At 43.0% G+C, this 13,339-nt stretch overlaps 1 protein-coding gene across 1 annotated transcript in view; it reads left to right on the top strand.

Moving 5' to 3' along the window:
- Nucleotides 1-13,339, top strand: part of VPS35 (VPS35 retromer complex component) — a gene marked incomplete in the record, with an annotated part of 976,266 nt that overhangs the window by 329,943 nt on the left and 632,984 nt on the right.

Below are 13,339 nucleotides of genomic sequence, written 5' to 3'. Positions count from 1 at the left end.
ATTGATAGATATGGAGAGGTGAAGAAGGGAACGTTAAGGAAAGAATGGCAAGCTAGACCCAGAGACATGCCAGGAGGGGCCTGCAGGGATGAGGCATCCCAAAGTGTTTAGCCATGACTCAGGCAGGTTATTGAAGGGGCAAGGAAGATCTGAAGATTGTGTTGGCCAGTACACCCTTCACAGATGATGTCCTTGTGCCTTGGTAGAGGTGAATTCCACCATTAGTAGTCACAGTTCCACCTTGGTATGTTTGGGACAGGGGCTATGTTCCTTTGATTTGCTCTGTTGTCCTAGATATGTGAGATAGCTACTAAAGGGATGGTATTGCGAATCACATAATTGGTACCAAACTGGTTAAATTAAAAAGGAGTGCACAGTGCACATAAATGGAGATCGGTAACCACTTCACCACATGCATACTGGTCTCATGAGTGTAAACCAAACATGCACTGCTGTCCTGGGTATGGACTTCCAACATCCGAACCTGATTAGGACTACACACTGCTTACTTACAAAGCTGAATATGTGGCTTAGCACCTCAGGCCCTTTTTTCAGCATTCTGTCTAAGAACTAAGTCTTAGTGTCTTACCCATTTTAACTGTTTTTCAAACAAGTTATTGTCACACACCCACACACAATTCCCAAGGAAGGCTAGCAAAGTAGTATTGCCACCATTAAACATAGCTGTAGACTAAAAATACTAGCTACCTTGTCACTCTTGATTTACCCGAACATAACTAATAAACAATGCTGTCTTACTGATAACATAACATGTTCGTGATATGGCTTTTGAAGGCAGATACCAAAGCTACTGCCGGACTACAGTGTTAAGTAATGCTGTCTTCTCTGATAATAAATAACTGCATAAATTGATACAAACCATAAGGTCTTAAAAGTGAATAAACCGAACTTCATTTAAAATGTTAGAAAATGCTGATATAGATTAAGTATGCAAAGTTTAAGATGGTGTACATAGAATTTAAGAAGTCAGTTGTACAATACAGAATATTTAGAGAGACGTCAATCCCAACCAGTTAAATAACATTACCTGTATATTACTGAAGTACTAGACCTAACTATTCTAAGTCAGAAAAAAGTGTACAAGGCGGAATGAAAACAGCAAATGTTCATAGATGTGCTTAAAATGTCTCCCAAGCTATGAGTAGACTGACTTTACCTTCAGCTCTACCTATAGGCATTTTTTGCTTTTCTTTTATGTTCCCACAGAAAAAAATGGCTGGGGAGACATCAGATTACATCACTTCTTTTCAAGCAAAACAAGTTACCCCTCCTCTCAGCCTCCACATGCATGTGTTTCTCACTTGATTGCTAATTACTGCTTCCTTTGAAAAGTTTTGTAACTGCATTTTAGGGCCTTTTTCTTTACTGACTCAAAACCCTTGTGTGACCTGGTTATGTTCTAATGTCCTTTCTGAGAAACTGCAGAAAGTTGCACCTTATTTTTTAATTGCAAGTTTTGTGCATTACATTTGCTGTCGTCTACTCTTATTTTCCTGTCCCAGAAGAATGTCACAATGGTGCAATAAGTTTTTATGACAGAAAACGTAAACATTTTCAGATTGAAATATAGCTTTAAAAATGTGTTAGTGCTCTGAAATTTAAAACACACACACACACACACACACACACACACACACACACACACACACACACACACACACACACTAAAGTTTCTGTACCCTGACCATCATACCCTGTACCACCAGAATTCATGGTGCATGAGTTTTGAAAATTCTAAACTGCAGTTTCTGATATCAGTATATTTTTATTATGTTTGGGGAATTTGCTAGTAGTATCAACTAAATAAGGCATCTTTGGACTTGTAGAACTGGCCATCTGAGAGGCAGGTCTGGTTACAGACAAAACTTTATGTAGCAAACTACTGGATGTCCTAAAGGCAGATCTGGTCACAGGCAGACATTGTTGCAGCAAATGCCTTTTTCCAGATACTACTTGCCAGAGCAAACATTTTCCATAAATGCAAACATGAAGACATGTCATTCATCAAACGTAAAGAGACCCTTTCCTCCCCTGAATATGTATGTGCACATTAAGTTCACTGACTCCAAGAAAATTAATCCTTAGTCTGCCAGCACTGTTGTTCCACTGACATTCTTTGCCTATTGTAGTAAAGTAGGTCAGACACCACATAACTTAATTCAATACCATTTCACATGTTTCCCCTGAGTGTATAGAGGAGGCAAGAGTTACCTCCCTGCTCATCCTCACATGCAGCCACTAGCTGAAATGAATGTATTCCAGTATATACTTGGAAGTGAACAGAAAGCTGTTCTAGTTTCTAACTCTGCTTGCCAGAAGCTGTTAATGACATAAGCACCAAATTGCAAGATGAATGTGTATTCATAGCACATAAGAAATCTGGGTATCTTAGCACCTTTTCTTGCAGTACAACCATCTTTTTGTAGATGTTCATCATTGGATCACTGTTGCAGTAGCCTAAGCTGTTTGGGTTATATCCTTCCAAGAATATGACCAACTAGACAGCTTCTCCGGGCTTAAGGGCATCTTCTTCATGCCCTAACTGCTAGGAGCACAAGCAGAGCTCCATATAAAAGGCAGAACCTAAAAAGCTCAGAGATTTCTTGTTGCTAAAGTCTGCCCCTTCTGCAAGCTTCATGAAGCTGACTGTCTGGTAGAGATCCTTCAAAGTTGGGCATACAAGTCTCCTGCTGGGGAAAATATTCCACAATTTTATTTTATTTTTCTGAGGAAATCCTATAGGTTCATAGGTGTGTAATAGGCTAATGGCCCTGGAGCCTTTACAAACCTAGCCCATAGGATTACCCTGATATCATGCCACCCGACCTTAGTTCCCAGTGCTTCTGTTGAGTAGAGTCACTGGAGTGGTCCCTGGGGTGTGCTTCTGTTGAGTAGAGCCACTGGAGTGGTCCCTGGGGTGAATTTTCTATTTCCCTTCCACTGATCAAGGTTTATCTTGAAGAGCGCCAGTGAGGTGCTCTGTTTTGATATGTATGGGAAGTCTATTCCAAAGCAAGGGCATTTCTCTGGGTTATGAACCTGTCCCTCCAGCACGTTCTGTTGATTGTGGTAATGAGGTTGAGGTCACTGGAGCGTGTGGTGCGGAGGGATTGGGATTTCTTTAGATGTAGCATTTCTAACAGAGCTGGATCAGACATGGCTTTGTACGTCAAACAGAGACCGCCTCTAAGTAGGCGATATGAGACCGAGAATAGTTGAGTTTTTTGAGTCTGTCCATATAGGACAAGTAAGGCCTAGGATCCTCTTTGCGAGGTAGTTTTGTGACCTCTCCAGTTGTTGTTGCAGGTGTCTAGTGAGGTACATGCCAAATGGGGCATTGTACTCGATGACTGGCCTAATGAGGGAAGAGTAGAGAGAGACAATGACCTCTTTCTTCCTGTATGCGAAACCCTTAATAATGAGATGTGCCACAGTGGCAGTGTGGTGGTAAAGAGGCGCTGCTGTCAACCTGTGTTTCCAGATCTCTTATAACACCTTCTGTGTTCAGTGGACTACCATCGATGTGGTAATTCATTGGAACCCAGTTTTTTCCAAAGGGGATGAAGACACATTTTTTGGCATTGAGCTTAAGGCCATGGTTCTGACACCGGCCGTTGGTCTCAGTGAGGCCTTTCTGTAAGATGTTAGCATCATTTGGGGAGTTAGTAATAGCTTCCAACAATCATCTATGAACTTTGTCAGCCAGAGACCCTTTGTGTTGGCTTGGACTTCAAAGAAGTAGATACCAAACAGGAGAGGATCCAGGAATGCTTGTGAACATACTGTGTAATTTTTTTTTTTCATTATTTTCTAAATGTTTTTGTAGAATGTGTGTCAGGGAGAGGACTTTGTTTTTGTTGGTATGTTTCGTATGTCAAAACCACTTTTTTGCTGTTATAAGGTTTACTGAATTTTTCAAGGCTCCACTAACCATTTCCAAGGCTTCTTTCTTGGTTGAAACCATGGAGCAGTTATGGGTCTAATCAGTTCTTTTTTCCCTCATTCACAAGAAAAGCAGAGTTAGTAGGGAGGCTTTTTGGGGGATCAGGCTGGCTTCTCTTCTGCTCCTGCCACTGATGGGTGACTCTGCTGTGGCTGGACTTGGCTCTATGGGCAGCTCATCATTTTCTTTTGGTCCCTCTGGTTTAGCACCTGCAGGTACTAAAGGCTAGGAGTTAGACGCATCCTCTGAGGCAAGGGAGAATCACTGGTGTTGGTCTCAGGTGAAGGTCTAATGCTTAGCTGGGAAAGGGTTCCTGATCTCTGAGATAATGTACCTGTCTTCACTTGGTCTGTTTACTGGGAGTACCTCGGAAAAGAAAAAAAAAATTAAGCTGGAGCTGCTTGTGTCAGTTTCTGTGGACAGGGAAGACTTGCTGGGATTTACTAGGGAATTCATTTCTGCTCTTAATTTCACAAGCTTCTTTTCTGACGCGCACATACACAGTTCACTTTTTTGTCTCATGCTAAGTTTCAGGCTGAAGCACAGGGACTGAAGGGGGAATGCTTTTTTCACGGTTTTCCTCTGAAGCTGAAGGATGTTCTTGGTGTTTCAGTGTTGCAGTCATCACACTTGGGTTATCCTGCCAGGGGTAGCCCTCAGTCGGCCCAAATACCAGAGGCTTAGTATTTCTGTGTCGGTTGCTGCCGCTTCAGGACTGACGTCAGGGGTATAAAAACAGGTAGCCGATGCCATTACATCAGTCTTTTCTTGCTGAGGAACCCAAAGCAGAAGCAGTTTGTGTGAGTGCCGGTCGGCAGCAACCTGAGTTTTCGTTTTTGAAATTGAATTATCCTGAAAACTTCTAAAGCTAAGTACTCCGTTGGGGATCCTTTTTTCTTGCTCTAACCGATGTCAGAAAAAGTTAATTGTCTCGCCTGTGGAAAGCAAATACCACACCGAGATTTCCATTCTTACTGCGTCACCTGTTTAAGCCCAGACCACGACGTACCCCTCTGTCTGTTTTGTGCTTTGTTCAGTGCCCGAACTATTCGTCGTCTGGCCATTATTGTAGCTAAATACTTTCGTTCTCGATCTCCATATTCCGAAATGGCTTCGGTAAGCCATCCGACTACCAATCTTCCAAAAAAAAGTAAGGATAAAGACAGACCGCACAGGTCCAAAACTGCAGATGACTCTTCCGTTAAGCTAGTTGCCGGTTCGCTGGTACTCAGTGAGGCACTTTCGCAGCCCCTGATGCACAGTTCGATGGATTCGCAGGCTGCTAGCGAGACCCTTCAGAGTCTGGTATGCCGCAAGACTCTTCTTTGACTATGGAACCTGTAGATGTCTCTACCTTGGATGGGTCCACTGTACAGGCACCGGCTTCTGAGGAAGTTCTTCGCATTACCGATATTCGACACAGACAACTTCTTTCGCATCTACAGTTCTTTCTAAAACGACCGAGTTTCTAAGGTCAAGAGTACGAGCTACGCCTAAAAAACCGATGGCCCAAGCCCCTGCTTCCTTGCCACAATCTCAGATGCTTAAAATGGCAGAAGACCTGATCAATACTGATTAGGGGAAGCCAGCCTTCCCCTGTTAAAGAAAGAGACTTGTCCCCAGCAGCTTTATCTGACCAAGAGTCCGATGACTCTGAGGTGTCTGAATATGAAGACATGCCCTTATCTGCCTATGAGGATACAGATGCAGAGGAATCCATTCCTTCTGCCTCCCTTCCAGAGGATTTTTGTTTTGGTCAAACCCTACCTACTTTGAGAGAGCATTTCCACTGGGAATGCCAGGGTTATCCTCAGTCCACAAAGAGACTCAGGGAATTTTTAGATTTATCACAGCACAGACCCTTAGCTATCCCTCCTTGTTCTGGATGAGGCCTTTATGGAATCCAGTCTAACTCCTGATACCTTACCCCCTGCTCCAAGGAAACCAGACTGGTACTACAGAGTACCTGACTCTCTCAAATTTCTCTTCAAAAATCCTACTGCTGACCCAGAGGTCATCTCCCAAGGACCTAAAGTAATAAAAGCAACTACAACTAAGAATCCCACCCCTTCGGACAGGGATTCCTGAGCTTTAGACGGATGGGGTAAAAAAGTATACACCTCTCCAACTCTTGCCATTAGAGCATTGAATTGTCAGTTCCACATGCTGAAGTCCCAACGACATATTATGGAACTTATTAAGCAAAAATTATCTACCTTTCCTGACTGTGCAGAAAATAAAGAATTACAGGAGCTTATGTTTTCTGTAAGCAAAGTCAGCAAGCATACCATGAAATGTGGGTTTGATGCCCTAGAAGTATCTTGCAGGTCAGCAGTCACAGGTTCTGCACTTAGAAGGCATGCCTGGCTTAAGGAGCAGACCTTGCCAGACCATGTCGCATCAAAATTATTGGACGCTCCTCTGAACAAGGACAATCTGTTTGGCACTAAAGCAGAAGAGGTTTTAAAAAAGATTGAAGAAAAGGCTAAGTCTATGCAGACAGTCAAAGATTTTTTGCAAGTGCAGCCTCCAAGATTCATAGGCGTTGTCCCTCGAAACATTGGTCCTTTCCAGCCCCCTCAAGGCCATCTCAAACTAGACCCAGGGGAAATGGACCCCCCCCCCCCCGGATTACAGTCTCAGGGTATGCAGAGATCTAAGCAATGGAGTACGTCCACTTCTAAAATAGGGAGTTCCAAGCCACCCCCTTACGGAAAGAATTCACAATGACTTCTTAACTCCATTCCTCACCTCTGCCCAATTGCTCGTGCCCCTAGGAGGAAAACTGTCCATCACCAACGATCGATGGGCCCTCAACATAGTATCCCAGGGGTACAAACCAGTGGACAGAGACACAAAACCAAGTTCAGTCCCTGCTCTCCATAAGGGCAATTCAGCCTGTTGCTGCAGAACAGATAGGCCATGGTGTTTATTCCATGGTTTTTATTCCAGACTTTTCTTGGAACCTGGAAAAGAGGGCACCTGGTGCCCAATCTTAGATCTAGCCATTCTAAACACCTTCCTGGTGGTACCAAAATTCAAAATGCTCACTCTATAGCAGCTTCTCCCTATGCTGTCCAAAGATGCCTGATTAGCCACCCTAGACCTAAAGGAAGCCTATCAGCACATCCCTATCAGGGACTTCTGCAGGCAATATGTATGTTTCAGGCTAGGATCTATGCATTATCGGTTCTCTGCACTTCCCTTTGGCTTATCTACTGCTCCCAGAGTTTTCACAAAATGCCTGGCTCCAGCCATTGCTTATTGCAGACAGAGAAAAGATTCAAATATACCCTTACTTGGAACAATTGCCCGATTCAGGCAGATAGTCAGGAAAAGCTGTTGCAGCACCTGACTTTTGTAAAGGACATTCTAACCTCCCTGGGGTACACTCTCAACGAAAAGAAATCCAAACTACTCCCCAGTCAAAAAAATTGTACTCCTGGGAGCAAGCTTGGGCACAGCATCCCAGATGGCATTCCTAACTCCAGAAAAACAAGCCTGACAGACTACTTCGCTCAAATGGCCACCAGAACCCAGATATCTGCAAGGAAAATCCTGCAGGCTCTAGGGTTCATGGCCTCCTGCATTCTACTAATTCCATATGCCAGACTGCATATGAGGAAACTTCAGTGGTACTTAAAATGTCCTTGGTGCCAGCATTCTCAGGACCTGGAAACTATTGTACCCATAATACCTTGTCTCAGGACAGAGTTTCTTTGGTGGGCAGCAGCGTGCAACCACAACAAGGGACTTCCCTTTAAACAACCCCATGCCACCCAGACCCTAACCACAGACTCATCAGACTATGCCTGGGGTGCACATCTGGACGTCAAGTGCATTCAGGACCACTGGAGCCCAAACCAAATTCATCTGCACATCAACCAAAAAGAGATGCTAGCTGTTCAGTACGCTCTGACAGCTTTCAGATCCCTACTCTTACCGGGGCCCCTTCTAATAAAAACCAACAACACCACAGTGATGTGGTACATCAACAATCTGGGGGGAACCCACTCTTACCCACACTGCAGGCTAGCCATGACCCTGTGCAACACGGCCTCAGCTATGCATATGTACCTGCAAGCTCAATTCCTGCCAGGCAAACAAAGCTCTCTGGCAGACACCTTAAGCAGAAATCTCCTAGACCCACACGAGTGGCAATTACACCACAACACCTTCAGCCTTCTGACCCAGAAATGGGGTACCCTATTTGCCTCCCCCTACAATCACCAGCTCAGCAAATTTTGCACCAGGGTACCTCAAATCAAGGCCTGGAAAGTGAATGCCCTATCCTGCCAGTGGGCAGACCTCTCAGTTTGTGCATTCCCCCTCTGCCTCCTCTTATAAGAGTACTACTCAAGATAAGGCAGGAAAGACCAAGGGCAATCCTGATTGCCCCAGACTGGCCACGCCAACACTGGTACCCACTACTGAGCAGTCTGTCACCGGTGCCACCATGGCACCTACCCCAGATTACAACCCTCTTCACTCCTCAGGAGGGACAGATCTTGCATTCTCAGTTGCAAACCGTGAACCTTGAATTCTCCTCCAGTGGCCAGCCTAAGCAAGCAGGTACTGGATGTCATTCGTGAAGCCAGAAGACCCAGTACTGATCAGTGGAAAAGGTATTGTTCTTGGATTCACTCTAAAGGAGCAGATACAGCACAACCATCCTTACCCATCATCCTGGATTACCTAGCAGACCTACTCCACAGAGGCCTATCCTTCTCTTCCATTAAGATCCATGCCTCTGCCATCTCTGCTCATTACAGCACTGAACCACCTCTCTTCTCTCCCTCTTACCAAACAGTTCCTGAGAGGGGTTAACAACTTAAGGCCACCAAGAAGAGTGCCCACCCCTGCTTGGGACCTTAAGTTTGTGTTGGAAAAGCTCACGCTACCCCCCTTTGGGCCTGCAATGTCAGCAGAATTGAAATTCCTCTCTTGGAAAACAGCCTTGCTTCTGGCCATCACTTCAGCTAGAAGAGTGTCTGAGCTACAAGCACTTATGGCTGTGGAACCCTTCATTATTTTTCATGCTGACAGGGTCTCCCTCAGGACTAACCCAACTTTTATGCCTAAAGTGGTGTCCAGTGTGGCTGTCAACCAATCTATCCATTTGCCCACCTTTTTCCCTAATCCTTAAAATAAGGGGGAAAGGATCCTGCACTCTTTAGACATGCACAGACAGCTCAGATTCTACCCTGATAGGACTAAACCCTTCAGGAAATCTGACTAGTTACTAGTCAGCTTTGCACCAGGGGCATATGGCAAGACCATATCAAAACAAACCGTCTCCAAATGGATAGCACACTGTATCCATTTCTGTTACAAAATGGGAAACCACCCCCTCAGGCGGTCAGAACGCATTCCACTAGGGCAACTTCAACCTCTGCAGCCTTTCTCAGAGGAGTCCCTACCAGGGACATTCTGGAAGCTGCTACTTGGAGTTCTGTTCATAACTTCACCAAGCATTATCACCTGCCTTTTTTCCAAATCCAGGGTGGGCTTTGCAACAGCAGTCCTGCAGGGCATACTAGCCAACCCCAACTCTTCTTGACCGACTCCACCCATTCTTCAGCTTTGGGAATCAACCCAAATGTGATGACTGCAACAGTGAAACACAAAGAACATAGTACAGTTGTGTACACTTACCATAAATGTAGATGTTCAAGTGTATTCACTGTTGCAGTCCTGGTTTCCCACCCTCCAGCCCCCTTGTCACTCACTCACTCACTCACTCACTCACTCACTCACTCACTCTCACAGTGGCGGCTGGTGACTTCAAATCAAAGGGGGGCTGCAGGAGATAGCTGAATGAGTAGGGTCAATGGGAAGGGGTGCGGCCAACTAGAAAGGGGAGGAGCTATGCTTAAAACCACAGAAACTAACTTTAATTAAATATGCTGCCCTGGGTGCCAAACCCTCATTATGAGAGTCCAATCAAGACAAATGAAGTGTAAAAGAATAAACATATTTCAGTGCATTGGCTGCATGACAGCTTACTTAATATTTAGATGGAAACAAAAAGGTTGTGAGGCATAAAAAAATAAATTACTTTTTAAATACATTACTGGAATGCCAGTCAAAATCAAGTATAAGAAAAACAAGCAGCACTCAACTCAAACCGCTTCTCCTTGCACTGCAGTTGTAATTATAATTTATATTCAGCTTTATTAAAGTACCAAGTAACATGCTGAAAGTAGCAATCTCTGTGATGGCCCCACTTGTAAAAATGTTTCTTATCCAAAAAAGACCTGCTGCCTGACAACTATCTACTTGTTTCATGGGGAAAACATGATCAAAGTAAAAGATGAAAAGCAAACAAGAAACAAGCTAAAGATACATTGCTTAAAGGATTACTGTACAGGTTATGGACCACACATGAATGGCATTCTGTTTAGTTTACGGGTAAAGCCCTCAGAGATTACTGGAAGTCTCCAACAAGTGTAATGAGCTGCTTAAAATAATGTAATCCTGTCCTTTATTACAAATACTGTCAGCTTTCCTTTGATAACCATGTTGCCAAAGTGGTTAGAAAATCCTTCTATGTGACCCATCTGATCACGAAAGGGTTCGCATCAAGATCTAAGGATGTAATGGTGCCCCTCTACACTTCCCTCATCAGACTCATTATTGAGTACAATGCACCAATTGGAATGTACCTGGCTAGACATCTCCAGCAGCTGGAGAGACCACAGAGGTACCTAACCAAGAGGATTACTAGCCTCAAACAGTTGCCCTATGCAGCATGATTGAAAAAGCTAAGTCTGTTCTCTGTTGCATACTGCTTTCTCAGAGGCGATCTCTGTCTAACGTACAGAGCAATGTCCAACCCAGAATTGTTGAACATGCTCCATCTTAGCAAAACCAAATCTACTCGAGCTACACGCTCTAGGGATATAAACCTCAACACAACAATGAATAGAACATGCTGGAGGGATAGATTCCGTTCGCAGAGACTTCCCTTACTATGGAACAGGGTCCCGATCTACATAAGACAGAGCCCCTCACTGTCACTCTTCAAGAGGAACCTTGATGAGTGGATGGGTAACAGAAAGTTCACACCGGGGATCACACCAACAGCACTACTAGATAGGGGCCAAAGGTACTAGCTGTTAGTACAAGGGTCTAGGGAACTACTAAAGGGGCGGTGAATACCGCACTACGTGGCTGGGCTAATATATGCCTTCAGGCAGATAGCCCAGTATCAACCTATGAACCTATATGCATTTCAATACCCAACGCTGATACATTATCTAGTTAAGTATTCTCTGCATGGCAACAACAGAAAGGCTTCAATGTTGGCAATTCTTTAACAGTATGCTTATTAAAGCTTACTTGCATGTTATGATCTCAGACAAGCTTACCTGATGGTCATTAAAGCATTGCTACTTAAAACACAGAGCAACAGGCACTTTCTGAGTAATGAGCATAAATCAACAGTACAAAAATATGACCGAAACCAGACCATTTTGCAAAATCAAGAACAGATGAAAAGCCACTGTAGTACTTGTGTCTACCTTGGATGGGGGGATACCCTGCACATTTACACTGCATAACTGCTCCTTGCCTTGCTTGGACACATCCAGAGTCACTACATGGGAGAGTGGGGTGCAACAAGTATGTCACAGTTTGAAATTTCTCTGGCTTACTGTGATGGCCCTGACACATTTGCATACCTCTCACCCTCAGAGCAAGAAATCTGGGCAAAGCCATACATAGAAGTGGGACAAAGGCCCAAAAATAAGGACAATTTTTAAATATTGCTCTTATAAACTTTCTGAAGGATATGAAATCTGAAACTCAAATGTCTGTCATTATTTTCTAACTTCAGTCTTTAATGATTTACCAGTAATTTGTCAAGAAAAACACAATTTTATGAAAAATGAACCAAAAATGTGATGCAAAAATATAAAATAGCCACACAATACAGCTGGGAACCTGTCACAGAAGGGACACTTTTTTTAATATTAGTACTGGTAACTTGAGCAGCTGACAAAATAGAATCTACATGCATTTCTGAAATAAAAGTAATCTAGAACTCTGATTATTACAATTATTTCTTAATTGTAAACCCTCCATGTTTTCTTCCAAAATTGCTATTTTGCGGAGGGATTATTAGGGGAAGAGCAACATTTTGAGCCAAATTCGGGGACAGTTGAGAGGTTTGGCTATGCCTAATTCTATAAAGCAATTTATTTGCATGTACCTCTCAACCTGTTAATGCAATAAATCTGGACAAGGCCAAATATATTGGGGGAACATATAAACAGTACTAAAAATTGCTCTTGTATAAACTGAGACAGTTGATAAAATAACAGGTCTTACTTTAGCATGCATTTTTCTGAAGGTTATGAAGTCTGAAACTCAGTGTGTCATTATTTAGTGACTTAATTCCTAAATGATTTTCCAGAAAACCACAAATTTTATGAGGAACAAACCAAAAATAAGTAGCAAAAATCTGTTCATTCTGGAAAATCTGGACAGTTGGGAGGTATAGTTCAGCTGGGGCTGTCTTTGAGATTGACACCCTTCCCCCTCACAAAATCATGGTCGAATGGAGCCCTCCCCCCTGCAGCCATTCCAATGATCCATTACTTGGCTATTTCACTCCATTTACCATAAACACTAATGTGCGTACTGCTTTACTTCTATGATGATTTGGATTTCATTTGAAAGTTTTATTTTGCATTTTACAGCACAAACACTAAGACATCTGATAAAGCAATGCAGTCTCACAATGAAAACAGGCTTAGCATTAAAAACGTCTCTGCCTTTGAAACTCACATTCAATGAAACAGCATTGAAACCCACATTCAAAGAAAATACATTTTGCCAGTGGCAGATAAAGATTAACTTTGGGCTGTTTTCAAGTCATAGGCCCCTTGCACATGAAACATACATGTGCTCTTTGATACACCTTCCTGATTGTACTAAATTATATTCCTTGTACAATACAGTACAGTTGTTAGACGGCATTTTAAATTTATTGTTTTGAACATTTTTCCAGTAAATAATGAAACACAATGCATGCACCAATGACAAAACTACCCAATTCAGAACATTTCCATCATAAAAGTCCACTCAACCTTCTACAGTCCACCAGTATCAGTAAATATGCACAATCTCTGAAGTAGTAAAAGTCATCTAAATAATTCCACATTAAAGAAATCTGTAACAATCAAGAGGTTGCTGCTAGCAAACAACTTTATTTGTCATTGTTTATTCATGTACAAATAAAGTGCCTGTTGCCTTTGAAGAATAAATTGCCAATGTTGCATGCATTAAAAAAAAGATAAGCTAGTAATATCGCAATAGGGACTGTGCGGCAAACTGATAACAGGTTCATAGTTACTACTCTAGGTATCTTTG

Source organism: Protopterus annectens, chromosome 8.part1, assembly GCF_019279795.1.
Source record: "Protopterus annectens isolate FY-2018-M chromosome 8.part1, PAN1.0, whole genome shotgun sequence".
Classification (NCBI taxonomy): domain Eukaryota; kingdom Metazoa; phylum Chordata; order Ceratodontiformes; family Protopteridae; genus Protopterus; species Protopterus annectens.
This window is presented reverse-complemented; position numbering and strand designations above follow the sequence as displayed.